The following is a 26,911-nucleotide window of genomic DNA, read 5'->3' as shown; positions in this document are numbered from 1 at the left end:
AACCAGTCAGAAATGAAGAATACAATAACTGAAATGAAGAACACATTAGAGGGAATCAAAAGAAAATTATATGAAGCAGAGGATTGAATCAGCAATTTAGAAGTTAAGGTATCAGAAAACATGCAATCACAACAGAAAAAAAAAAGAATTAAAAAAATGAAGGTAGTTTAAGGGGCCTCTGGGACAACATCAATGATACCAACTTTCCCTTCATAAGGGTACCAGAAAGAGAAGAGAGAGAGCAAGGAACTGAAAACTTATTTGAATAAATAATGACAGAAAATATCCCTAATCTGGTGAAGGAAATACACATACAAGCCCAGGAAGAGCAGAGTCCCAAACAAGATGAACCCAAAGAGGCCAACACCAAGACACATCATAATTAAAATGGCAAAGGTTAAAGACAAAGAAATAATCTTAAAAGCAGCAAGAGAAAAGCAGTTAGTTACTACAAGGGAGCTCCCATAAAACTGTCAGCTGATTTCTCAATAGAAACTCTGCAGGCCATAAAGGATGGACACAAAGTATTCAAAGTGATGAAAAGCAAGAACCTACAACCAAGATTACTCTACCCAGCAAAGCTATCACTTAGAATCAAAGGACAGATAGAGCTTCCCAGACGAGAAAAAGCTAAATGAGTTCATCACTACCAAACCAGTACTACTAGAAATGTTAAAGGGACTTGTTCTTTTTTCAAAGACTTTTATTAATATAGATAACATACAATATTATATTAGTTTCAGGTACACACCATAGCTATTCAACATTTATATATCTAAAGAAGTGATCACAATGGTAAGTCCAGCAACCAAATGACACTATACCACACTATCACAATATTATTGACTATATTTCCTATACTGTACATTAATTCCCATTACTTATTTGTTTTATACATGGAAATTTGAACCTCTTATTCCCTTAGAAGAAAAAGAAAAAAAAAGATAAAAAAAATATAAATAATAAGTTTGCAACAACTACATATCCATCAACAATGACTTTAAATGTCAATAAATTAAATGCTCCAATCTAAACACATAGGGTGACCGAATGGAAAACAAAACAATACTTTTACACATGCTTTTGACAAGAGACTCAGTTCTGATTGAAAGACACACACAGACTGAAAGTAAAGGGATGGAAAAAGATATTTCATGAACATAAAAATGAGAAAAACAGCTGGAATAGCAATTCTTAAATCAGACAAAACAGACTTTAAAACAAAGGCCATAGCAAGAGACAAAGAAGGACCCAGTAACCCCACTTCATGGTATTTATTCAAAGAAACTCAAAACACTACTTCAAAGGGATATGTGCACCCATATGTTTGTTGCAGCATTGTTTACAATAGCCAAGATATGGAGGCAGCCTGAGTGTCCCTTAATGAATGAATAGATAAAGAAGAGGTGGTACTTACATACAATAGAATATTACTCAGTCATAGAAAAAGGATGAAATCTTGCCATCTGCAACAACATGGATGGACCAAAAGGATACTGTGCTGAGTGGAGTATGTCAGACAGAGAAAGGCAAATGCCATATGAGTTAACTTATATGTGGAATCTAAGGAACAGAATAAACAGACCAACAAAACAGAAACAGACTCATTGATAACAGAGAACATTTTAATGGCTGCCAGATGGGAGAGGGTTTGGAGGATGGGTCAAAAATGTGAAGGGATTAAGAAATACAAATTGGTAGTTACAAAATAGTCATGGATATGTAAACTACAGCATAAGGAATATAATCAATAATATTGTAATGACTATGTATGGTGTCAGATGGGTACTAGATTTATCAGGGTGATTACTTTGTAAGTAGCATAAGTGTGCATCACTGTTGTATACCTAAAACTAATATAATATTATATGTCAACTGTAATTGAAAAATTAAAAAATTGTTTTTAAATGAAAGATTAACAACTGCAATAATTCCAAACAGTAATAAATAATATAACTTAATAATGAAAAAAAATAAGGCCATTGTGGAAAACAAGGGATCAAAACTTTTTAAAAAACTGTATGTGTACCATAAAAGACCCCGGATAGCCTCAGCAATCTTGAGAAACAAGAACAAAGTGGGAGGTATAACAATACCTGACATCAAATTATACTACAAATCTACAGTAATCAAAACAGCATGGTACTGGCATAAAAACAGACACATAGATCAATGGAACAGAATAGAGAGTCCAGAAATAAATCCATGCCTATATGGCCATTTAATCTATGACAATGGAAGCAAGAATGTATGGTGGGGTAAAGACAGTCTATTCAATAAATGGTGCTGGGAAACCTGGACAGACACATGCAAAAAAATGAAGCTGGACCACCTCCTTACACCATATACAAAAATAAATTCAAAATGGCTTAAAGACTTAAATGTAAGATCTGAAACCATAAAATTCCTAGAAGAAAATATAGGAAGAAACTTCACAGACATTACCTGGAGTAAGATTTTTACTGATCTATACCCTTGCGCGAGGGAAGTAAGAGAAAAAATAAACATGTGGGATTACATCAAACTCAAAAGATTTTTCACAGCATAGGAAACCATCAATAAAACAAAAAGGGACCCTACTGAATGGGAAAAGATATTTGCCAATGATATATCTGATAAGGGGTTAATATCACAAATTTATAAAAAACTCACTCAACTCAAAAAAACAAACAACCCAATTAAAAAATGGGCAGAGGACATGAAGAGACATTTTTCTAAAAAGGACATACAGATGGCAAACAGACATATGAAAAAATGCTCAACCTCACTAACCATCAGAGAAATGCAAATAAAAACCACAATGAGATACCACCTCACCCCAGTCAAAATGGCTATCATCAATAAATCAACAAACAACAAGTGCTGGCGCGGATGTGGAGAAAAGGGAACCCTTGTGCACTGTTGGTGGGAATGCTGATTGGTGCAGCCACTATGGAAAACAGTATGGAGGTATCTCAAAAATCTGAAAATGGAACTACCTTATGATCCAGCAATTCCACTCCTGGGTATCTATCCGGAGAAATCCAAAACTCTAATTCAAAAACTTTATGCACCCCTATGTTTATTGCAGCACTATACACAATAGCCAAGACATGGAAACAACCGAAATGCCCATAGGTAGACGACTGGATTAAGAAAGTGTGGTACATTTATACAATGGAGTATTACGCAGCCATAAAGAAGAAAGAAATCTTACCATTTGCAACAACATGGATGGACCTAGAGAACATTATGTTAAGTGAAATAAGTCAGACAGAGAAAGACAAATACCATATGATCTCACTTATATGTGGAATCTAAAGAAAAGAATAAGTGAATGAACTAATCAGAAACAGTTTTGGAGACATAGAGGAAAAACTGAGGGTTGCTAGATGGGAGGGGGTGGGGATAAGGGGGAAGGTGAGGGGATTAGAAAACAGTCAGTAACCACAAGATGGCCACGGGGTTCTGAAAATTAATTTGGGGAATGTAATCAATAATGTTGTAAAGATTTTGTAGGGTATCCGATGGACACTTGTCTCATTAGGGAGACCACCTCAGGGATGATGTAGATGCCTGATCACTGCACTGTACACCTGAAGCTGAAGCTGAACAATAATGAATGTCAACTACAAGTTTGTATGTATATGTATGTGTATATGTGTGTGTGTGTGTGTGTGTGTGTGTGTGTATGTATGTACTTACAAGAAGCAGAGTACAGCATTAGGAATAGAGACAGTGGAAATGTAATGGCTCTGTGCGATGTCAGAGGGATAGTGGATGGGGGGAGGGGGGCTCACACAGTGTGAGGGATATAAAAGATAAACGTCTAAGTACTACTTTGTCTTGTGCACCTGAAACTAATAAAAAAAAAACTGTATGTGTGTGCATGTGTTTCTGACTAGACTGTCAGCTCTTTGAAGACAGGAATAAGGTTGCTTCCTCTCAGCCTCCCAGTCCCTGGTACATGATGGATGCCTAATAGATGAGCACGGAATATTAAATAAGATTGGAAACTATGGGTAAGAGAGAGAGAGAGCTTGGCAAAGGTAAAAATGAATCTTTATGAGACCTCTAAAGAAGGAAGGGGAAAACAACCCCAGAAGGAATGGGGTTTAATGTAGAATTATACTTATCCCCTTTTCACTTAAATGCTTTTATCTTTAGCCCAAATCCCCACTTTGAGAATAAGGTACTTGCCTTTTTTTTTTTTTTTTTTTTTTTTTTGCACCTGCCAGAAGATAAAGTGATTAAGCTACCAGCTGGTCCTCTCCCTGGGGCAGGGGTGGGGAGGTGGAGGGGGGTGGGGAGGGACATTCCTTTTCCCCAAGAAAGCAATGTGGGCCTGAGACCCTACCTCATCTAAACACCAGTAACAAGATAGTACAGCCAGATTTCTGGCAGATTCCACTCTGGTTCAGCAAAGCAAAGAGCAGCCTTTCCTATTTGCAGAGCCAATGGGACATGTACATCTCCCTCTTTCGTTGCTGGCTGAAAAGCTGTCATTGCAGTCAGTTCCTATAGAATCCATAATGAAACTTCATTTAATCTTAACATAACTCTTTCAAGTAGATATTATTTTTCCCACTTATAAATCAGAAAATTGGGGCTCAGTGAAGTGTCCTGATGGAGACCATATAGCTAGTAAGGAGCAGGTCTGCCACCAGGACTCCAGACAGCAGAATTCACCCATCTACCTTTCTCAGGAATCCATGGACTGTTAACTTCCAGGAAGCGAATAGGGTGATGAATCACTCTATTTTTCCCAGGATGGAGGGGTTTCCCAGGGTGCAGGATTTCCAGCGCTAAAACCAGGACAGTGCTGTGCAATCAGGGATGCATGGTAACCCCAGCATGGACCGTGTGGATTTTGTTCACCACTGTGTACCTATGGCACATTGTGGCTACTCAATAAACATTTGCTGGATGAACGAATTAAACAACGAATGGATGATTTTATGATGGCTCCAGGATACCTTTAAGTGCTGCAATTCCTTTATAAAAGACTATTCAAGGCATCCCCTCGGCCCCCTCCCTGCCTCACCAAACAGGAGGTGAGGATCATAGAGTTACTGCCCAGGAGAATTTCAATGTGAAAAAGGAAGACTAGAGAGATACCCTAACGAGCAACTGAAATTGAGTTCTGTGTCTTTGTTGCTTTAGAGAAGGAAAATAAATGACTGGTAAAGTTGATTCTTATTTTCAAATAAATTAAACCTTCCAAAATGTGTGTTTGTTGCCTACGTTTCATAGCATGTCTCTTTCTTAAGCCAGACTCCAAGCCATCCTCCTGTCCAAGTTTTCTGTCGTGCCTTATTGTCTAGTCTGTTCAGCTATTTAAAAAAATGTTGAATATCAACAATGGCTTTCAGGCGGGCATTGTCAACTTTTGTATGAAGCAATCTGGGTTGAATGAGAAGATCCCTCAGCTTATAGTCCCGTCTACTGTGCTGCCCGGGCCTGGGCTTGAATGTGCGTGACTGATAACAGGACACATTTCCACCTTCGTTATTACATTCCTGCTCCATAATTCATTGGCCACTCTTTTGAGGAAAGAGCTTTACGGCAAAGTGAACAGGACATCAGGTAAGTGCTTAGGAGAAAAGTAAGTCCAGCTGCCTCCTAGAGCTGCCAGGCTGGGTGTGGGTTCCCTGGGGACTGAGACCTCTGCACACTGTCATCCTGACCTGGGGTCCCTGGCTGGCCCAGCCAGGCCCACAGGCCCCCGTAGCCTTGCAGTAGCCCTCACAGAAAAGTTGTTTTCAACAATATGCAGTTACAATTAATCCAACACCCTGCCCGCTATGGTAAGAGTTCAGGCACTGTGAGAGGGGTTACATTTACATGTGGTTTTTTGTCCTTTGCCAGATTAGAAAGAAAAATGAATATGCTGATTTGGAATTGCCTTTCTTTCCCAACGCTGGTTTTTGCTTTTTCTGAGGGGTCTCTGGGAGCTGCTAGCATAACATTTCCTACATTCGCAGAAGGCTCCTGAACTCCCAAACGGCCTTTTTTTCTCTGCCTTCAGGTAAACAAGCCTCCCAGCAGGGGCCAGACCACTGACTACAGATAACTTTTATTTAAGATTTCTGTTACTGCAAATGAAAAAAATGTATTGAGTTGGCTGAACTGCTCTGTTTTCTATAGCAAGGTAAGCCCCATGAGACTGCATATCTTAGTATTAAAAACCCCAAAGGACAATTCCTGGGGAAAGCTTTCTATTGCTTTGGGAATTGTCATGGTTAATTCAGCTTGTGTGACCGGCCTGCCTCTCAGGTGGCTGACTTAAAAATGATGGGACTGAGTCCGCTGTGAATTCAAACACACTGCATAAAGGAGGAGCCTCCGGGACTGAGTTACTCTAGGCAAACAAACATGTCAGTAGGTAACTTGAGAGAAAGAGAGAGAAAAGAAACAAGGAAGGGCTCCTAGCCCACGACCAGTTGGGCAAGCTGAGCGGAAGAAGGGAAATGAGGGAGGGAATAAGAGAGAGAATACCTCTCTTTACAAACTGCTTCTTTGTCAACGAAGCAACATCCTGAAATCTAAGGGGAATCTTTCTGGGAAGGGGGACAGAGCAAGATACCCCATAGTATATTAAGTTGGCCATGGAGCCACTCCTGGAGTTCATTCATTCATCTGCTGGAGTCCCTTTGTCCCAAACCCAGAACCCTTGGCAGGGTGTCCGCGTGCATCCGCTTCACTACAGACACAGTATAAAGACCATGAAAGGGATAGCAATAAAATCTGCTGTCAGAGGAGCAGCCATCCACAGTAACAACACATAGCATTTCAGTTTGTATGTAAAGGATCTCAGACCAACATGTGAAATGCATTAGACATCCGAAGCTATTTCCCCTCATTTAAAGGTAACTTCTAAAATAAATTATCAAAGATTTACTTATTCTCTTTAGGATTTAATATAGCTGGAGTAAAAATAAACATACAAATGGAAGCCCACGTCTGCCACACTGCAGCACCTAATTATTTTATTCCTTAAAAAAAAGATTTTTGCTTTCACAAATCAATCCATAGCTACCATTTATGTCATCATCGACCAAAATGTGACAGTAATTTATGAGAATATCCATAATAAACTGTAAGTAAAACCCACAAAGTTAAATAAAAGATCTAAATGTGAATGTTTCCATATGAACAAAGCAATAAAAACAATATATTCTCTCCCCGCCCCACCCCCAACTTTTTTCCCTCAATGGTAGAAAGCAAAGTAAAATTGCATGAATGAAATGACCAATACTACTCTTCATTGGAATCAAATCTAATTGCTTTGGAAGAAGAAAAATTCACCACTTAAAATGAAGCATTTTCTAAACTGACTTATGTGGCACAGATTCTATGCACCTAATGACAAAGCTGAGGTCTCTGCACAGCTGAGATTCTTCAGGTGTGTCTGCCTTTGCATGTGGACTCACTGAGAGATAAACCAAGGGGCTAAGGGAAGAAGATGGTAGAGGGGGCTTGAAGTTGACTAGAGATAGAAGGATGAGCAAGTGGATGGATGGATGGATGGATGGATGGATGGATGGATGGATGGATGGATAGATGGCAGCCTGCTGGCTTTGAAACTTCTTTTTTTTTATTGGGGAAGGGGAGCAGGACTTTATTGGGGAACAACAGTATGTACTTCGAGGACTTTTTCCAAGTCAAGTGTTATCCTTTCAATCTTAGTTGTAGAGGGCGCAGCTCAGCTCCAGGTCTAGTTGCCGTTGTTAGTTGCAGGGGGCGCAGCCCACCATCCCTTGCAGGAGTCGAACTGGCAACCTTGTGGTTGAGAGGACGCACTCCAACCAACTAAGCCATCCGGGAGCTCAGTGGCAGCTCAGCTCAAGGTGCCGTGTTCAATCTTAGTTGCAGGAGGCAGAGCCCACCATCCCTTGAGGGAGTCGAGGAGTCGAACCAGCAACCTTGTGGTTGAGAGCCCACTGGCCCATGTGGGAATCGAACCGGCAGCCTTCGGCATTAGGAGCACGCAGCTCCAACCGCCTGAGCCACTGGGCCAGTCCTGAAAAATTATTATGTGTGTGTGTGTGTGTGTGTGTGTGTGTGTGTGTGTGTGAAAGATTAGCTGAGGAGTTAATAGAACTGCCGTGAGGAAAGAAAGCCACAAAAGTTTACCATGTCCAATGGATGTGTTAAAAAAGGAGAACATAAAGATTACCAAATTCTGTTTTATTTGTAAAATATAGTCATATATACAGTAAGTTTAAAAGAATGCAGGCATTCACATTATTTTTCTAGTGTGTCAATGATTTTAAAACATGAAATTCTTCATATGAGGCAACAGATTTAGCAAGACTAAAATCTTCACCTATTGAACAACAGTACAATTGAAGATTTTAGTCTTGCTCTGCCACTAACTGTGTGCTGTGTGACCTTGGGCAAATCGCTTCTCTTTTCTGGGCTTCAGTTTCTGCCCTTATTTTGAGGCAGTCATACCAGACAAATTCCTGCCAGTATTCACAGTCCGTGATTCTCTTTCAGTCAGTGTGGACATGGGAAACATGGTCAATGGTGAGGATTTCAGGGGTGTAGAACAGAATAAATTGAGAGATGTTTGGAGTAGGGGGGTTAGAGAAACAGAAGAATAAGATTATAGCAAAAAAAAATGACACTTAACACTTCTGGACCCATGCCAGCCATTCAGCTTAAAATGACAGGACTTCTGGAGTAAGGGAAGGCTGCAATGGCAAGACAAAGCACATACCCAAGGCCCAGATTGGAAAATGAGTGGTAGGACGATAATCAGAGAAGTTCGTTTTTTTATGGAGCAAGGATTGCTATGCTTCAGTCTAGCCAATAACACTACTTTCTTTGAACTATGAGAGACTGTGGAGTACCAACTATTGTACTAAATGATGATGTGGCATATATGTAATTAATATTTACTCATAATTAAAAGCATTATGTGAAACAGAAACGAAATAAGTCATGTTCCTCATGCTTAGCATCCAACTTCATAGATTAGATTCAAACAAGGCGGGGACTGACCATATTCCAGAAGGAGAAGACCACCGCAATTCTGAAAGCAGATTCCTGAGGCTTGGCACTGAGCTTTGCAATAAGAATTATGTGCACATGGACTAGACCATAATACCAAGGGATGAGCAAGGGACAATGAAGAAAGCTCCTGCTAGGGAAGTCAGACAAGGGCCAGGAAAGAAGGAGCAAAGAAGAGTCCAAAGCAGAAGGCTGGAGAGTCTGGAGGAAGGACCAAGAGGACATAGTAGATAGGATAACCCAAGATGAAGGGAAAATAGGGTGTCTGTGGGAGACACTTATCGTGGAAGTGGGACATGCACTACAGAGGCAGGAGGAAAGAGAACAACTGAGCCCAGGTTAAACATTGTGGGTGGGCCTCAACAAGACAATCCCAGAGGCCAGGGACTAAGTCGTATGCTTCTCTGTCCCCTCATCACTGCACCCCACCCCTGGCACATATAGCTGACAAATTGGTAGAGTGCAGAAGCCATCACCATTTAGGAGGTAAAACATCCAGGGTGTTTTAACGGTAAATTGCTGGAAGTTCACCTTCTGTGAACACTGAAAAGAAGTTCAATTCCTTAAGATACAGGTAAATGGAAAGTAGTCATCAGTGCGTGCATCTATAAGTAAAGAGCATGTTTAGGGGGTATGGAGTTGGTGTGAGGCACAACCCTTACTATGCAAAGTGTGGTCCAAGAACCAGAAGCATCACCTGGGAGTTTGTTAGACATTCAGAATCTCAGACCCTGCCAGATAAAAGTGAACTGGCATCTTAAGATGCTTAACCATAGAGCTGGGAGGACTATAGGTGGAGCTGGGCCCCTTGTTAACTCTCTAGCCCTGACTACCTATTAAACTTTGTGGTAACTTCCGGGGAAGGGATGCTAATAAATAGAGTAGCTATCTTGGAATTGGTGGCTTTTCTTCTTCACGTGGGCAGCCAGTTGGAGCGCAGGTCAGAAGTGTGCATTCTCACACTCCTGGGGTGACCACATTTCTTTCTCTTTTCCCGAATAACGTGTTCTTTTGGTGGATTTTCTGGGAGTTCCTTTTGCCGGTCGACATGCCCCAGACCCACTGAATCAGAATGTGCATTTGAATAAAATCCCCACAGGAATTATATGCACATTAAAATTTGAGAAGCACTGCGCTCAACAGGGGTCAGCAAACTTTTCCTGTTAAGGGCCAGGTGCCAAATAGGCTTTGCGGGCCACATTCAGGTTTTATCACTACTGCTGGGGCAGCGGTAGAAGCTATTCTTCTCCTGTTCCTCCTTTCCCCCCGCCCCCCTCATCCTCTTTCTCCTTCTGCCCCTCCTTCTCCTCCTTTACAGGCCTTTAAAAACGTCAAATACATTCTCAGCTCACAGGGACTGGTGACATTGACCCCACAGGCTTTGGTTCCCCACCCCCACACACAGGGCTGAGCTCAGGGAGGGTGGTGTCTCAGACAGAAATCGTAGCCCATAAGAGTCAAAATCCCCGGAGCTAAGTGTGAACTTACACAAGTGTCGCAAACTCTCTATGCCACAGTTCCTCTGCGTGTAAAATGGGGCTACTAGCAGTACCTACATCACAGAGCTGTTGAGAGGAGTAATAAAATAATATGTGTGAAAGCACTTTAGAAACTATGAGTAGAAGACAATTATCCTATTTTTGTCTCATTCAAAGTGAAAGAAGAGCTGGCTGTCCTAGAGCATGGTGAGTTGAACTAACACTGTTCTCCCTTACTCAAATCACCAACCCTTGATGTGTCCTCACCACCGAAACAAACAAACAAACAAAAACAGACCTGAACCTCATTTCAGTTCATCAGCCCATAAAATCTCCAGCTACCTTTTCGCTTTTGTATCATCCCTTCTGGCATATTCTCAAGTTCTTTTACACCGGCATTCTACTGGCATTCACCTATAGCCAACTAATTCAACTTGGGCCTCAAATCCCCATGATGGAGCAGAGAATGTTCTGTGTCCCTTTTTAAGGCTCACCATATACTTTTCATTTGTGTTAAATGCTTTACATACATTAAAGCACCATATTCATAACAACCCTGTCAAGTAGCTATTATTACATATAATATTTTACAGGTGAGGAAACAAATTATAAAAAGTAACTAGCCCAAGGTCACACAGTTGTAGCACAGCTGAGATTCAGACCCTGCAGTCTGGGTTCCTAAGCCGGTGCTCTTAATTGCCAACATATGCAACTAAAGAAGAAAATGAAAGTTAAGGCACTGAGATACTAAATAAACACAGGGATGGAGCTTAGGGCAGTGTTCTTCAAAGCCACGATACCTACCCTCTGCAGATTGCGACTGGTCAGAAAGGGTGTGTAACATTTCCAAGATACAATGGGCAGAGGTGACAAAAGGCAGGATGTATTTTTAAAAAGGAAAAGGTACATGTACAAGGCATCTCATCTTTCTGTACATGTGGCATAAACTTTTCAAGCCCTAGATGATGGATTCTTTTTGTATTGTATCCACGTCCCCTAGTCTAAGGGCACCCATGTTTTGTGACCCAGAAGCTGAGAGGTTACAGAGGTTCGTTCACACATCATGAGATATTCACGGCAGCATGGACAACCATGGAAAACGGCGTCAATGCACACAGACCCTGTGAGCCATTTCACCCTCTCTCCATGGTTGGTCAAGGTTACTATTTTGCCTTTTTGACATACTATCAATTATGCTGCCGACAGAGATACTGGACCTTTAGTTTTCTTATAAAATAAGAAACTGAGTTTAATTAAACCATCAGTAACTTGGACCTAATTATTTCAGACAGTATTTAATTAATGTTTCATGGGTACCTAATGTAATCAAGGTTCCTTTAATAAGACCTTCTGTGACATTAAAATATATGACCTTTATCTTCCTTATCTACCATATTCTGACAACCCAGATTTGTCATTTTCACTAAAAGGTATAGTTTGATTAAAGAGAACAGACCATAAAATTAATCTGGCAAATTATACTTGTTTATTTCTTTTTTCCTCCCCCCTCAAGGCCTAATAAGTTAAGTCTTTTAATTAGCAGCGCAGGTACAAGTGTCCATGCTACCATTTTACTTTTAATTTGCCAAAATGTTTCTTTTGTACGTGAATTTTTGTGACCAAAGCAGATAACAACTATCCTTTATTAATCATGGTGAAGGGTTCAATCTTTAAGATATGAAAAATAATGAGCTGTTCTTTACTTTAACAATGACTAGTGATTGTTTTAAGATGTCCTGCCGTTAATAAAAGGGTTTGATTCCTGATATTAATAAGCCATTCTAAATAGGAAAATCCCCATGAGCATTACAAACAAACACAAATGGCATCCTAAAATCTAAGGTGATTCAAAAGGTGCTCATGACCTTCTCCCTCAAAATTCAAAGGATCTCAGGGATTCCCAGTCACGATGGTGGAGTAGGTAAATGTTGTGCTCATCTCCTCTCAGGACCACATCAATTACAACTGATCCACAGAACAACCATCACTGAGAATTGCCTGAAGTCTAGCTGAACGAAAGCCCTACAACTACGAAGATACAGAAGAAGCCACCTCAAGACTAGTAGGAGGGGAAGAGACATGGAATGGTCTGGTACCACACCCACGTGTGACCATTAAAAATCAGGAGGGATATGTCAGCTGCAGAGGTGCTCCTGAGAGAAGCTAGGGGTCCCAGCCCCATACCATGCCCAGGGTTCCAGTGCAGGGGAGATAAGTCCCTATAACTTCTGGTTGTGAAAAACAGTGGGCATTGTGGCTGAGTGAGATGGAGTGTGGCTGGAATCCTAGGATGGATTCCTGTATGGGCTGGAGCCCAGGCATGGTCTTACTCGCTGATGGACTCATTCACTCTGAGCTCCAGTGCTGGGGCAGCAGCTCAAAAGGCACCAGGGACATTCGGAGAGGAACTGACTTGTCTGGCTTCCACATGAGGGCTGGAGGGGCAGCTTTCTGCCAGAGTGGGGAATTGGTGGAAGCCATTGTTTCTTTGTTGAGCCCTCCCCATCCCTGAGTGCAGATGCAGGTGGCCGCCATATCTGAATCTCCATCAAACTGGCTATTGTCTTTTGTCTGCCCTGCCCCAGGGATTCCCTTAGAGCTGCCCGACCCACTTTTGGGCACATCTAAGCCACTTCCAGTGGCTTTTCCATACAAACGACCTGTCTTAGCTCATGCTGCAGACTTTCCTAAAATCTTTCAAAGGTTCACAAGACCCAAACAAGCAACATCAGGCTTTGGCATGCTCTGTACCTGTGGCATAGCAGCCTTAATCCTGGCACTGGTGACAGCCAGCCTCGGTTCATAGATTGGACTCTCAAGGCACCTCTAAGCCCAGTGTGGGCAGTTGCCAACTGTGGATTGCTTTGTGGCTCATACCAGGAGGCCTCGGGCAGGGCACAGACTGCAGCTAAACTTGGCCTTCAGTGAGGCCCCTCTCAGATGGCTCCAGGGTGGGCACACCTGGTGGCCAGCTTCAGACTAAGCTGGAACATCATCCAGCTGCCTCTAAGGATGACATACCTAAAGTGCAGACAGGGCAGGCACCAGAGCCATGCTAAAGCAAACCCTGCTCTGCAGGGTCAGCCCCTTCATAACAGCTCCTCCACTGTAGTCACAGCCAGTCCTCACAACCAATCAGCCTGAGGCTCAATCACTCCCATTGATGTGCAAACTGCAAACAAGGCACTAGGACAACATCAAGCATACCAACATTCACATCACAGGGTACCAGAAGGAGAACAGACAAAGGGATTAAGAACCTATTTGAAAAAATAATGAATGAGAAGTTCCCTGAACTGGTGAAGGAAATGGACATGCAAGCCCAGGGAGCACAGAGAGTCCCAAACATGATGAACTCAAAGAGTCCAACAACAAGACACATCATAATTAAAATGCCAAAGGTTAAAGACAAAGAGAGAATCTTAAAAGCAGCAAGAGAAAAGTCGTTAGTCAGCTGATTTCTCAACAGAAATTTTGCAGGCCAGAGGGATTAGCACGAAATATTCAAAGTGATGAAAAGTAAGGACCTACAACCAAGATTACTCTACCCAGCAAAGCTATCATTTAGAATCAAAGGACAGATAAAGAGCTTCCCAGACAAGAGGAAGCTAAAGGAGTTCATCACCAACAAACCAGTATTACAAGGAATCTTAGAGGGAGTTCTTTAAGATGAAAAGAAAAAAAAGATAAAAAATATGAATAATAAAATGACAGTAACTACATATCTATCAACAATTAGTTTCAATGTAAATGGATTAAATGTTCCAATCAAAAGATAGGGTGGCTGAATGGATAAGAAAACAAGACCCTCACATATGCTGCCTACAAGAGACTCACTTCAGATAGAAAGGCACACACAGACTGAAAGTAAAGGGATAGAAACAACAAAAAATCTGAGGTATCAATACTTATACCAGAAAAAAACCCACAGACTTTAAAACAAAGGTTATAACAAGAGACAAAGAAGGACCCAGTAACCCACTTCTGGGTATTTATCTGAAGAAACCCAAAACGTTACTTCGACGGGACAAATGCATCCATTTGTTCATTGTTGTATTGCTTATAATGGCCAAGATGTGTAGGCAGCCTGGGTGTCCATCAGTGGATGAATGGATAAAGAGGAGGTGGTACATATATACAATGGAAGATTGCTCGGCTAGAGAATGGAATGGGTTCTTGCCATCTAGAGCAACATGGATGGATCCGGAGGGTTTTGTGCTGAGTGGCGTATGTCAAACAGAGAAAGAGAGATAAAATGTGATTTCGCTTTTATGTGGAATATAAGGAATAAAATAAACAAACAGAACGGAAACAAACACATAGATACAGAGAACAATTTGATGGTTGCCAGATGGGAGGGGATTGGGGGTGAGTGAAAAAGGGGAAGGGATTAAAAAGTACAAATTGGTTGTTACACAGTAGTCATGGGGATGTAATGTATAGCATAAGGAATATAGTCAGTAATATTGTAATAACTATGTATGGTGTCAGATGGGTACTAGCTTTATCAGGGTGAGAGATGGGAGGATGGTTGAGGGCAGGGTGCAAAAGGTGAAGGAATTAAGAAGTACAAATTGGTAGTCATGGGGATGTAAATTAAAACATAGGGAATATAGTCAATAATATGGTAATAACTATGTATAGTGCCAGGTGGGTACTAGACTAATCAGGGATCACTTCTTAAATTATATAAATGTCTAACCACTATGCTGTAAACCTGATATTAATATAAAATAACATTGATTGTCAAAATAAATAAATAAATAAATAAAGTATAAAAATTAATTTGAAAGATCTCCATTATCCCATAACCAAAATTCAAAATATCCCCATGACTCTCTCCCCAAAAGCTACAAATATGTGAGAACTGATTAGGAGGTTGGGGGGAGTTAGTCTCCTATTGGTTAAGTATAGAATTTGCTAAGAAGTTCTTGTTTAGTAAACATGGAGAAAGGTAGGCTAAAGAGAAATATAATTCAAGTAGGAATCCTTGTATTCTCTTCCCACTTTCAGGACCCACAAAGATTGGACTCCCTTCTATTTTAGCAACAAAGAGAACCGACTGTTGTTTCTTGTGAAATACAACATCTTCCTCCAGTCAAGGCAAAAAGCCAAAGTTGGGAAAGGAAAAAGAAATGGTTGTCATCTAAGGAACTGGCTACGTAATTGCAAAGTAGTGGACACGAGGGCAGGAGCGGGGGGTAAAGGGACAGTACCCACACAGGTTTGTCCAGAGTCTGGGGTACACCTCTCCTGTGACTGCTGAGTGAGCATTTGTAGTTTATAGGATGGAGGCTGTCCCTGGTCTAGACCAGTGCTGTCCAATAGAACTCTCTGCAGTGATACAAATGTTCTATATCTGCACTGCTCAATACAGTAACCATATGGATATTGAGCACTTGAAATGTGGCTAGTGCAAGTGAGGAACTGAATTTTCAACTTTATTTAATTTGAAGTAATCAAAATTTAAATTTAAGGGACTACATGTGACTAGTGGCTACTTCATTGAATAGGGCAGCTCAAGACAATCTTCCCTACCGGCCCCGCTTCACTCACATAATGGGAGAATGCTCAGGGCAGGGAGCCATCCTAGGAGGCAGCCTCCTGTGCTGGGCACTGCAGTATCTGGGGACCAGCCCACAAAACCTCGGTTACTCCTCTGAGGGCAAGGCCAGACACTGTTGCCCTGCTTGGACACTGCTTCCAGTTCAGACTAATCACTTCCTTCCATAGCAGCTCTGGGATAATGTCCCTATGGAATAATTTACCTATAGGCTGCCACTGCCATTTCTCACTGGTCCAACAACTACCAAACTACAATGCCATGTGAGGTAGAAAAGAGAAATAGAGAGGAACTCCTGTAGGCCATTTTCCCGCAGAAAAAAAATACATATATATAAAGGGAGAAAGAATGGCATTTTGGAACACAGGAACAAGGTTCTGGAGGTTTTTCTACTGTGTTAAGTGGCTTTGAGGTCAGACCAACCTAAAGCAAAATTCAAATATTCCTGGCTGTGTGATCCTGAGCAAGTCATTTCACTCTCTGAGCACTCGTACCCTCCTCTGTAAAAGAGAAGAATAACACGGACCTTGCTGAGTAGCTTGAAGATCCAAAAAGGTAATGTAAGAAGAAAATGCATTAGGAAACAATAAAGTACTACATCGATATTATGAGCTGTTACTGTTAAACAGTTTGTGCTATTGTTAACCAGTTGAACCCTATGCCCAGTATCACATGTGAAAACAATTCCTTTTGTTTTGGCTCAGATGCCAGACTGAAAGCCAGAATGTTAGGGGTAAGCACTGGGGAATCTTGGTCCTTATGCTATTGTTGGCCTCGGAGGTACTAAAGAGAGTCCTCTGGGTTTTGATTTCATAGTCAGTCTAAGATTCAGGGAGTAATAGGTTACTTAGGAACTCCACTTGCTTAAGAAAAGAGACTGCAGGCAAGTCAGAGTAATTCCCAAAGGAAAACAATCCATGTACTAAACACTGAATAAGTGGATGGTGTCCAAAGAGATTCAGCTAAATGAGATCAAGACTTTTACATATTAATGCACAGCTCATATTTCAATTACTGACAGCAATCCAGAGAGTGGCTGGGGGAGCACCTAGGAGTTTGCTGAGGTTCTGGGGGTATCCCACATCCTGACCTGGGTGGTGGGTGCATAGGTATATACGTATATAAAAATGCATCTTTCTCTATACTTAAGATCTGGGCACCTTACTGAATGTAAATTACGCCTTAATTTTTTTTTAAATTTCAGTTGTAACTTTGAAAAGGATGACCCAGCAAGTCTGTGTAGTAGCATAATGCCCATCTAAAGTAAGTAAGCGGCTAGCCCAAGGCCACACAGTTAGCTACCGAAAGGTAAGGGACAATATTACAACTCCAGTCTCTGGAGTCCTAATCCAGCATGCATTCTAATTCCACCGCAGCTCATGGAAGACGCTTTGGGTTAAGAGCGCAAAGAACAAACTTCTGTTCTCAGTGTTCAGAATAGAATTGAATTTTTACCAATGTCAGAAGCAATCCTTCGTGAGGAACACTCACTTACCCAGAACAGAAGTGCACTGAGGTCCCCAAACAGTAAACGCAGCGAGCCTCCTCTCCTAAGTGTGTTCCTAAGTTTTCTCCCTCCTAAGTGTGTTCCTAAAGTTCCCACATACTGACCATCTGGGCCCACATCTGCACCCTGCTTCTCAGGAGCACACAGAGGCCAAGCAGCAGATCTCTAGGTGACAGCTACAAGGGGAGAGAGTTGGGGTCTGCTAAGCGTTGGCTCATTCAAACCCCTGAAGATTCTGGCAAGAGAGTGGAGATGTTAAAGAAGAACCATAGCTTTAAGAAATGAATTGTAAAATTTCCTGCAACTCAGCTGCAGCTCAAAAAATAGCTGAAGCCAAGATGTTTTCAACTTTTTGCATGTTATCCTCAAAAAGTGGAATTACATCCTTAAAACCAGAAAGTTTAGAAAAGGAACAAGAAATGTAAAAACATACCAGAGGAATTCTAGTAATGACTGATGATTTTTTATTATCGCTGATTGAACTTCCATGAGGAATTGTGTTGATGAGAATGATTAATTTCATTTAATAAAATAATTACAGGATGAAGCTTATGTGTAATAAAGGAGATCTAATAGTCTGGTATTAAATATAGAGAAAATATTTGCAACATAGAGAACGATATTTGGACTCACAAAGTGTCCATTTACCTATTAATTCCTGAAACAGATGTTTGCCATGACCGGGGATTATTTTGGTAAACAAAGCATTATTTTGCTTTTATCTTCTTCCTTGAAAAGCTTCTTCATTTTAAGAGTGTGGGGGCAGAGCAATGATGGAAAACTGGCCATCTTCAACGAAAAATAAGGTGGACATGGATATGAAAAAATAGACCTAGGTGTACAAATTTCAAAAAATATTGTGAATCGCTGCAATGGAATATTTCATTGTAAACACAAATCAGGCATCGTTTTAATCAAATTGAATTTAGATTATAGACTCATGTACAACCTAATTTACTTTGAATTCCCCAGTCACGACTTGTGCGTGCCTTACAGGACAAGGTTAAAGAGATTACATCTGCGTTCATGTCAGCAGCATCTGCTGGTTAGCCCTCTGCATGCTGATTTAATGAGAGGTTATACACAGCCTGACGGAAGGACTTCTGTTCCAGGCAGGTGCTTGAGCGAAATCTTCATTTCCATTGCGATGACTAACGAGGCTTTCAGAATTAGGAAACTGATGCATCACTATCCTCTGATGTACAAAATAGTCTGATATTTGTCACCACTTAGCTCAACTTACAAGCAGAAATTACGACCAGACTTTGTTTTTGTTTTGTTTTTTTCAGTTCAAAAAGGAAGAAATGTTACTCTGAAATGTAGCTTTTTAGAGAATGCGTTTGCGCATATTTTCCCTAAAACTACAGTCATCCTCAAGAGGTATATTTCTATGCAACACGATGCTCTACACAATCTTCTAAATAATATGCATTTTATGGAAGGAAAATGCATTAAAGACTGCTTATGCTTAGCAAACGGGAGGAGAACACAAGAATCATTCATCCTGAAAATTCTAATACAAATTCTTAAATAATTTCAATTCATTAAAACATTTCCTATTTCAATTCACAAGTTCTTCAGAGAAGAGTTTGAAGATGTTCCTGTAATTATTGTAACAGGAAGGGGTTTGAGCCATTAAAATAATCTTTGGCAATTCAGTGTGATTTCCTCTATTTATGCAGTACTCTTTTCTGAGTGTTCCGAAGTCCCCTTTGCCTGTACTGAAATGGTCACTTCTAAACGGTGTATCACAAAGAGGTTCAAATTCCAAAATCAATCACGTCATTTTGCCAAAGAAGGAGGATTTACAAACGAGTAATCTGTAATCATATAGATGCCTTATGATAATTGTCTTCTTTTGGAGCATATATTAGTGACCAGGGGTATGAAAAAAAAAGCAGGGGAGGGGAATAGAATGGGCTCTTGGTATTATTAGAATGAGGCTGAGAAATCCCACATATTTTATTTTTATATTAAGACCCCTTTTTGCCTATGCCTTACATACCATTTTGCAAACCTAATAACTGGACATAGCTCTTGACAAACCAGTTTAAATATTCATTTTGAGTATGCATAAAAATTATAAGAAGAAGAGGGGCAATTTTCTCAACAGGCCTATCATAATCATGGGAAGAACTGATTATTCATGGTAGGGGATACAGGATGAACAGGTGTTTGGGCTCAAGAGAATACATGAATCGCTCCAATTTCAACAACTGGGATCACGACTGGACATAACAAAAGTTTTTTCATTGCCTATTTGAAGAAAGCAGGTATGAGCACACAAGGGTAAGCTGGAGTTGTGCTGAAGCAACTATATACATGGATTTCCATCTGCTTCAGAATGTATTCACCTCAGTTTATTTTGATTTAGTCTTGACGTAAAGGCTCTACCCCTCCTGCCACCTGACACAACCCCACAGTGCTTAGAGAAATCTGAAAGAAAATGGCCTCAGCCCCAAGGAATGTGAAGGATTAGGTTGTTTAATGACTTAGAAGTTGAGTGATATTGACAATTCCTCCAGTGTTTAATCAAACATTTAAGACAAGTGGAAGAGTCAGACAGACAGTAGTTTAATTTGAGGACAATAAAAGCAAACAAACTGTCTTGTCCAGACAAGTCAATTTCTGGTAAAGTGACAACATGTCTGAAGTGAGCAGATTCAGTGGTCCATTTGACAAACAGCCATATGCTCAAATGCACATCAGTCAGGGCTGGTCCCTTACCCAACTGTGATAACATATGAAATAATAATGAATGACAATAATGGAAATATATTACTATCTTTTGGTCCTCATGTGCATGTGCATTGACTACTAAGGCAGGCTTATGATTATTTAGATTTCCAAAATGTATCCTTTGGGACTCTCCTTGTACTTCTCTAGATGCTCACAGGATAAACACAGTTACTAAAACTCAATTGCACAATGTGAAACAAGCCTGAATGATTTTTCCTGTATTTAGAAAGCACGTCTTAGTTTGGCAGATGCCTCAGCTCTTTAGTCATCATCCTACAGATCCATTCCTTGTTGGAATTCTGTCCATTATGGAAACAGCAGGACATAAAATCTGGGAAACTTTTTCAAAGAGGGTTTCCTCAGAGGTCTTAGTGGCGAGTGGGGCAAGTAAAGCCTGGGGTGACACACAAGCTGGAATTTGCATGTCAATAGATACGTTTAACATACATTAACAGAGAGTAACGGACCACTGTTTAAATGTTAATGAAGGTACTTTCCTAATGATGGGTATGCATTTTTGCATAATTCTCCAGTCCAAAGTTTGCAGGAATTTTACTATCCCTGGGCAGTGGGAGAAAACGAAACAGTGATTTCCTTGGGTAAAGAATTGGAAGTTACCAGAAAGGTGGCCAAAGCAGAATAATGCAACACATTAATGATTAAAATATCTCTATGAATCCATCGGAATTAAAAAAAAAGATTTTCTTCTCCTGTGGCATGAAATTTGAAGAGATTTTCCATCTCAGCATGAGATTGTAGATTCAAACAGGAATGCTGACTCTTAGCAAGTTATAAAGACGACCTCCCAGAATACACCGTCACTTCCAGTGACCCGAATTCCTGGCGGGAGAAGGGTAGAGATGGAGACAAGTGTCAAAAAACTCCAAGGTGAAAGTACCTTGGACAGAGCATTGAGCTCTTGCTCTGGAAACGCTAGTTTCCCCAAGGCCACATTCAACCCTTTTCCTAAAGTATTGACCTAAAGCCTCTTTGGGTCAGGTGACAACTTCCAAGAATTAGAAACTTTGTGACATCTCTTCAGCCTCTGGATTCACGTCCCCACTATACAAAAGAAACTCAAAGACAACCTGCCCCTTCTCAGCTCAGACCTAGAAATGGAGAAGGGCTGGATTCCTGGAGGTGTGCATTTCTTTCCCATATATGTCATCCAGAAGGCTTGGAAAGCTGAATCCGTGAATGTCTTGGCTCCTGCTTTCTTCTGCCCTCACAACACGCCCAACCATTCCTCTTACCTCTCAGCTCTTCAGGTCCAGATTATCTGCTAGGCATTGTGGGAAATGGGTGGCCCTTTATGGTCAAGATCTTCCTCTGCATCCCCGGCTTGCAACCCCTCTTATACATACTTCTTCCCTTCCTTCCCCAAATCTGAATATGCATCTGTTCTGTCCAGGGCCCACTGCCAGATACTCAGGACACAGAGAGGCCATGCCCTCAAGAGGCTCACATTCTCCCGTGGTGGTGAGGGAACTGATAAGTATAAAATGGGTAGTGACATAACACTGTGGTCAGGGCTCTCATTTAAGTCAATACAGAATGCTCTACTGGTGCAGAGGAGAAAGCCACTAACCTGGCCCTGGGACTAGGGGACTTGGCACAAGTCTTCTCCGGGTAAATGAATGAATGCTCTGAAGTAGCTAAAACATTGTCTCCCCCAAATTTGCAGATCTCTTTCATCCTGGTGAAAGGGGGAGTATTCACTCCGTAAGGTAGGTGGGGGCAAGTAGGAAATGGTGGGAAACAGGTGGAAGGGCACCCACCCACTGACCTCCAAACTCCATGCAAGGTAAACAGAATGGCTGGGGCTTAGCAAAGAAACCGACTTTTGCCAAACGAGAAGACAGGGTGTCTGTCTCTTTTGTTTAGACTGTTTTTATAGCGCTTAACACAGTACGTCTTACTTTAAAACGGTATCCAAACAATTGTCTTTTTTTTTCTCGCAGTGGAATCCCTTTGCCTCCAACCCAAACAAAAGCTTCTACAGAATCCCAAGAATAAAAGAGAGTGACCAGGGCCGCTCTTGTTGAAGACTTGGAGAAAAGGCATTCCCTGAGGCCACTCCAAAGTCTCTGCCAGCTCTAAAGACTTCACAAAAGAATTTCTATCCCCAGCAGTCTTCCCACTAGACAGCGAAACCCACCAAACAGCAACTATATCTTCCTTACCTTCCTACTTCCAGAAACTACCACGCTGCCTGGTAAATGGTATGAATGGAAGTGAATTAAGTTGAAAGGGAATGCAAGGGAAGGAGAGAGGCAGGATGTGTGTCAGTGGAGACAAGAAGGGGAAATTACTCAGATGTAGTCACTAAGAAAATAGTTGGTATACAAAACGAATGCTTATCTCAAGTAACTCAAAACATGGTGCAGAGAAAGAAAAGCAAGCCAACAATTAGGAAATTCTATAATTAAAGCAACATTGTATAAAAAAATCCACAGGGACGGGAACACAGAACTATGCCGGGGGTCAGGGATGGCTGCCTGGATGGAAGACATAAAACTTGAGCTGAAACCTAAAGGCCTCGTTGCATAACTGGGAGAGAAGGAAGAGGGGCAGGCAGGGGACAGATTGTGAAGACCCTTACATGCCACATTCAAGGGTCTAGCTTTATTCTACAGGAAGCGAAGAGCCGCTGATTAATTCAAAACAGGTAAGTGACAAGGTCAAATCTGGATATTAGAAACTTAGAATTTAAGAAGCTAGTTTAATAAACCAGTAAAGAGGTGGTGAGGCAGTGGCTTTGGATATGGAGAGGAGATTTAAGAGTTATAAAGTGAAAGAGCAGAACTGGCAGGATTTGACAGCGTTCTCTCTGGTTATTTGTTGTTTCTCCTGCAGAAAGCAGAGTGTCATTTCTAGCTAAATCTCCACCTCAGCAACAGCCAGACACCTAGTGAGCTGTATAGCCCTGAAGAGAGGGAGGGAGGAAGGGAGGGAGGGAGGGAATATTCATTTAGTCTTTCTCCTGAGCCCAAGTCAGCCTGGCCTGGGAATGTGACCAGGACTTCTCATCTGCCTGTCTTCTTGGTTCCCAATTGTACGTTTTCCAAGTCCCTCCTCACCTTCATTTCCTCTTAGCTGATTAGTTACCTGCTACACAATCTGGAGGCTGGGGTGTTCCTTTCTCAGTGCTTCCAAACTGAACACAAGGCTGTTATTAACTTAGCAGCTATAATGGGGGGAAAAGCTAAAAGGGCCAAGCATTCTCATAATTTCCTCAATATTATTCCTCTCTAATGAAGGGGCAAATGACTTCACCTTACAAAGTTGAAGATTTTGATACAGGGGGTCCTCAATTTTGTATGATTAAGTTTGACCACCAACTACATCAACCTGCCTACCCCAGCAGCTAGTAAGAAAATTGCTTTTAATATGCCACATCTTGAATCCACTGGTGACTTCTAGTAAAGCACCAAAGACAATGGAAGGAGGAACAATGCCAGAACCTGATAAGCAGCTGACCCTGCCAATCTGAAAGACATCAGCAATCCCCATCAAAGCCATTTTCATCCCACTTTTACTCTTCAGCGAGAAGGGTTTGCTTAATCAGACTCACTGCCTACACTCTAGAATGTTGCTCACTTAGGGACATATGTCTATATTACTGAGTTATTACAAGGATTAAATGAGATCCTATATAAATAATGCTTAACACATAGTAGACACTTCATAATAATAGCTATCGTTATTATCATCAGCATTTATTCAGTCCAGCAGGCATTCAATAACTATTCATTGGTTGAATGAATGAAGTTCCTTAAAGTGAGATAATCCTAGAAAAAGATGCAGCCAACTTTGGTAGTTTCAAAGTTTTCTAAAAGTATAAATCTCTGACATTTGTGTTGGGCTCTTCCATTTACAAAGTCCTTTTACATAAGTTTTTTTTTCCCATTTAAATTGTAACCTGCTCTCACACTGAGCACACCCCAACCCCCCTCACCCTGACTTATTTTTTCCATGGCACTTATCTTCTCATATGCTATATACGTTTATTATGTTTAACCGTTTATTGCTTGTCCCCCTATCCTACACACAAACGATAGAATGGAAGCTCCAGAAGAGCAGGGATTTTTGTTTTGTTCCCCAGTGTATTCCAAGTGCCTAGAAGAGTATCTGGCATATAGTAGTTACACATGTGGAATAACAAAGGAAGTAACTAATTAACTAATTAATTCATTAATTAATTAAGGCTCTACAGCCCATTGCTTAAAGGGAATATACAATTAGGCTCAAAGATTGCATGCTCTCAAGAAAAATGTTCAAGTTGGGTTGATTGTGGGGGAGTACACATTTTTTTGAGATGTAAAGTGGCCTGGGGGCGGGGCGTGGAATGTGAAATTGGGAGGGAGCTCCTTCCTGCCCTGGCCCTAGGCTAAATGGGCTGAAATGCCTCTGGGAATCTCTCCTTTAGAATGCAACTTCACTGAAGCTTTTTTTTTTTTTTTTAATTAAATTTATTGGGGTGACAATTGTTAGTAAAATTACATAGATTTCAGGTGTACAATTCTGTATTACATCATCTATAAATCCCATTGTGAAGCTTTTTGTTTTGAACAAAAAACAGTTCTTGACTTACAGGCAGTATTTTAGAGTTTCCAAAAATATTTTCTCACTTGATTAACGTAAGCATGAGAAGGGAAGGATTATCCCACTTTCACAGCACATGGAGGCTCCCAGAGGGAAAGTGACTGGCTTCAGGTGAGGACACAGTGGGTACGCCCCCCCCCCCCCAGCCACTCCTCCAAGTCAGACGTCCCGCTTTCTGGCGCAGTATCTCACAGCTTCTCCGCATTTGGATTGCTATCTCACAACACTTAAAAAAAGACCTATTTTGTTCATTACAATGATCAACTGATTTTGAACATGACAAAAATGATTCCTCTCCTGTTCAAAAATCATTGATATACGGTATGCAAATGCGACCTGAGGTGGGGGAAAGGGACTGCTTGCACCTCACTGCACAGAGAATAAAGTCAAGGTCCTCAGCTTGGCCTTGAATGATCTCCACAATTGAACTCCAACTCCCACCTTACACTGGAGTGTCTTCTTGCTCTTAGCCACACTGATCTCCTCACCGTTTCCCAAGCATGCCTCGCACTAACCTACCCATGGGTCTTTGTGCTAGCTGCTTCTTCTTTAGGGATCCTTGCCACTTGTGTCTTTCAAGGCAGGGCTCACAACTTAGAGACCACCTCCTCCAAGAATCCTCTCTAAAACATCCAAGATAAAATGGCTCCCTCTTTCCCCTCTACTCCTACAGGCACCTGACATCTTTGCAAATGCCCTGAGGAGAGGCTGGCTTTTGTTTCCGTCACTTTTCTAATAGACTGAGTTCCTGGAGAGCAGATTCTGTCTCTTCCACAATGTACCAGGTAGAATAACTGATAAAAAAGATAATGAGTATTTAACAAGACTAGCATCAGCCTAGGTTCTTAACCTAATACAACTGTAAATGGTTGAGCAATCAATTATTTCCTTCCCACCAAAATGAAATTTTATTGATGTCAGATAATGTCTAATCTCTAGCTGAACCTTGACTATGCTCTTCTTTGTTAAGTGCCCTGTGGGCCCTTAAAAGTAAGGGGTAACTGTAATGCAGGGACTCTGGTCCTGCTCCCCGCACAAGAACACAGGACATGGTGAGGCCAAAAAGGAACACCCATGGAGCCATAGATAGGGGAGTCATACCACTACAGTCTTGCTGGAGGCTGGGTCGGAGACACAGGAAGCAGGAGCCACGCTATCCGCAACCTGCTGTCCACTTCTCTCTGCCAACCAGCCTCACTTGCTAACTGCATTCCGCTCTTGCTACCTCAGTCACCATCTTCTTGCTGGCCCCCATTTTTCTGCTAGCGTAGCCACAGCAGTTATATTAGTGGCCAATGGCTCACTGGTTACAGCTGACGGCCAACTAGCCACAGCTGATGGCCATCCAATCACAGTTGATGGCCATTTACTACCTGAGCCAGCACCTTTCCATGTGAGGGTGAGAGCCTGGAAACTGCACTCCTGGCTCTGTCCCCACAGAGATTTAGTGACTTTGGGGTATGGCTTAGAGAAAGAAGTGTCGCCTCTGGAGAGGCATCTATTATACTAGTCAAATTAGCAAAGACAATCATTGAAAGACTCTGGAGGTTGATCAAAGGCTTACAACAAATTGAGATGCATTTATTCAGCATGATCTTCTATGATGGGAGGCCATAGCATTCAAGCTAAGGATTGCACATATCCCTCCTCTACCAACAGTTCTACTTTACAGATCTGAAAACTGAGATTCGTATGATTTAAATGACATATTAAGTGGAATTTGAACCCAGAATATCTTCACTCCAATTTTATCAGGGCCTGCTACCAACTCTTAGCACTAATGGAAAGTTAGAGGAGAGAAATGTTTCATGCTGTGGCTATTACTGCAGGTACTCTTCTTGGTTCTAATTTCCAGTTTTGACATTCTGGCTCTCGTCAGCACAGAGTGAACACCTCTCCTCTACAATCCCAAGACTACCCTTACTTCCTTAGGGCTGGAAGTGTGAGCACACACCCACAATGATAGTGCCAGTTTTCAGAAGCTCTAATGCCCACTAGTATCCACTCTTCTGCTCATTCTGG

The sequence above is a fragment of the Rhinolophus sinicus genome, chromosome X (genome assembly GCF_036562045.2).
Source record: "Rhinolophus sinicus isolate RSC01 chromosome X, ASM3656204v1, whole genome shotgun sequence".
Taxonomy (NCBI): Eukaryota; Metazoa; Chordata; class Mammalia; order Chiroptera; family Rhinolophidae; genus Rhinolophus; species Rhinolophus sinicus.
This window is presented reverse-complemented; position numbering follows the sequence as displayed.